We start from the raw sequence: 3313 nt of genomic DNA, 5'->3' as shown, positions 1-3313 counted from the left end.
CCAACCTAGCACTCGTGTAGGAGGATTTGGAATAGGGAGACTGAGGAAAAGGGCACAGGTCAGTGCATATTAGACTCTACCATACTCCAACTAGGAGATCTGCCCATATGGGCATCGGGCCTAGGTATAAGAATAGATGTAAGGTGATTCACAAAAACGCAAGCCTAGGGTTGGTAACCCAAGGGCTAGGTTTCTAATCCTTCCTTCCCAAACCAGTGAGGGGTAGGTTTAGGTTGTGAGTCAGTTCCAGGTTAGATCCTACCCTTCCCAAACCTGTGAGGGCTAGGTTTAAGGATTGAGCTGGTTCCAGGTTAGATCCCACTCTTCCTAAGTCTGTGAGGGGTAGGCTTAGTGTTAGGGTTAGGTTTAGGAATAGTACAAGAAGTTGACATATACTTGCAAAGTTACTTAAAGTCAGTAGAATGTGTTTTGGGGGACCTTTAAAATAAAGTGATAACAGATGTTAAGCAAACAGTCTAGTAATATTCTAATGACTGATAGATGGCATGTAGTTGCAAAGCTACTCACAATAAACAGAATGTCTAAAGGGTTAGGTTTAGGGTAGGGTCTTATTACAAAATAGTTTTACATTTATTTTATTTTTCAATAAATAAATCTGTGACATGTTAATGACAGATTTGTTTAACAAGGGGCCCTGTTCTTTTAACTCAAGTTTAAATGGCCCATCCAATGCTTAAACATGGCCTTGGCCGTAACTGGGGTCCAATGAATCTTGTCCACATCCATCCTGAAAAATTCTCATGGCAGTAATGGTATGCTTCAACCCGTTTGAGCATTTTGATGTTCTCCACCATCCACACCGGCATAGCCTTGTCATAATTGATCATAGGAATGTGGATCACTGCATTTGGGAAGGTATGAGAGGCAGCCCCAAGTAGATGTTCCACGATTTTCCCCACAATCACTAGGTTCCGCTACTCCCTATTTTTCAAGCCAAACGAGAGAATCACATGCTGAGTCACCAATGACACTGGGGTTTTTTGCTTAATAATGTGATATGCTTGAGCCAGATTCATCCCCAGGTAATAATCCACTTCCACTTTTCCGTTATCTATGGGTGGTAGCCTCCCCATATTTGAATCCCCAAGGAAAAGAACTGGCCTAACCAGGACCAAACACCAGTTTTTATACTTGTCCCATGATGATCATGCTTCTTATGGAGACTTTGAGCTACCATCTGTCCCTCTTCCTGGAAGCCAGCGGTGGGCTTCCCCAAACCTGTGGGGCCGGTATGCTCAACTCTGGACACTCGAGGGGCATGCAGAAAAGTACAGGGAGATATTTTACGTGGAGGATCTGAACTTGGGCCAGCCTAGCCCACCTCGTCCTTGTTTCCCTCTTCCTCCAAAAACATAAGAGGAACTCTTACTCATGAGAATCTCAGGTCCATCTGCCCCCATCTGTCCATCCCCCCGAACTGTCTTAGGGCTAACGCGGCTGACTGGAGGCTTCAGGGTATCTTGCCGGCTCGGGGTCTTCAGGCACACTACTGGAAACTACTGGGGGATTTTGAACAGGCACTACAGCTTCTTGTGCCCCTTCCTCTTGTTCAACCCAGATCTTCCCTACTGTCGAGGATGAAGCCGGTCCTGAACGAAGATGCACCACCCGAACCTCCAAGGGCTGACCAGCCTCCCTCACTACCGACTGGGGATTCATCAGTGACTCCTCCTCCCTCTCCAGGGCCTCACCCGCCATCAGCCTCGTGACTGCAGACGTAGCTAGTTTTATTGTTGATTCCTGGATGAACTTTAAGTTCTTATGGGCCCACCTGGTAGCCACCTGCCACGCCTTTTCCCAACGAACTCGTGAGGATTCCAGTAGCTCTGTTCTGGCAGCCTGCAGGGCCTCCCCATAGTGGTCCCCCAATAATCCACTCCCGTATGCAACCAATTCCAAGCATTCCCATAAATCAGCCAATCCATATTTAAACTGAGAAGAGCTGGCTGAACCCCCGTCACAATGCGGTTTGCTAGATGGACCTAACGGACTAACTGATGATTCTGTTTGGCAGTGGCTTGAAGCACACAGGTTCCAGCTGAGCTGGTTCCAGGTTAGATCCCACTCTTCCTAAGTCTGTGAGGTGTAGGCTTAGTGTTAGTTTTAGGTTTAGGAATAGTACAATAAGTTGACATGTACTTTGCAAAGTTATTACAGGCAGTAGAATGTGTTGGGGGACCTTTAAAATAAAGTGATAGCAGTTGTTAAGCAGACAGTCTACTAATATTCTAGTGACTGGTAGATGGCATGTAGTTGCAAAGCTACTCATGTTTGAGATTTTCAACTCGCTATGGTCCTAATGGTCCTGTGGCCTGTAGCATGAAGCGAGATGAACAAACTCATTGTTTCAGAGTAGGTTTAGAGTTGACAAAGCCCAAAAAATCCAACCTGGTTTAGATCAGGATCAGCGGGCTCACAAAGCTGAATATAAATGTTCTCTGTCAACTCATGAACCAGAGTTTGTGATTAACTCTGGAGCACATGCACCTGAAAGTGTGACGTGTGCAGAAAACAGCCAATCACACGAAACGTGGAGAGCATCAGCAAAGCATCAGTTGGATTCACTTCTCGTGAGAGTCAGCGCAATTCACTTTTCTGCTGAAGATTAGGGGATGTTTTTATTCAAAAAATATATATTTAAATGCATTTACAAGGCAGGAATAAACACTTATGCTGCAGCAAAAGTTTGAGAAGGCAGCAAAAAGAAAATATATGACTATGCAAAGGAATCAACTGAATTTAATTACTTGTATAGTTTCACACAGAGCTCAAAAGGAAAATATATGGTTTAAAAATGTAAAAGTTGGATATATTAAAGCTTATGAAAGTGAAAGTGAAGTGACGTTTCGCCAAGTACGGTGTCCCATACTCGGAATTTGTGCTCTGCATTTAACCCATCCAAGTGCACACACACGGCAGTGAACACGCATCCTCCCTGCTGGACCTGAGACTTGAACCCGCGACCTTCGGGTTACAAGTCCAAATAATTAGTCCAAACAATTTACAAATAATATTAATGCAAAGCTTAAAATTAATTGCCACTTCATATAATAATATGAATATATTATATGAATTATAATCAATTATAATTAATATAATATAATAAGTAGCAACAAAAGTCGGGCAATTTTGTCTCTAAAATTTTAACTGCTTTAATTTGGAGCTAGAGATACGGGGGAGTGGCATCATTGCATCAGATATATGTCACTTTGATCAAAGCTGATTGGTCCAGTTTGTGACCTCTAACCCAGAATAAAACCAGGGGCAAGTTCATGCTCAAACACGTATTTAT

The sequence above is a fragment of the Sinocyclocheilus anshuiensis genome, unplaced genomic scaffold (genome assembly GCF_001515605.1).
Source record: "Sinocyclocheilus anshuiensis isolate Anshui unplaced genomic scaffold, SAMN03320099.WGS_v1.1 scaffold421, whole genome shotgun sequence".
Classification (NCBI taxonomy): Eukaryota; Metazoa; Chordata; class Actinopteri; order Cypriniformes; family Cyprinidae; genus Sinocyclocheilus; species Sinocyclocheilus anshuiensis.
Note: the sequence above shows the minus strand (reverse complement) of the source record.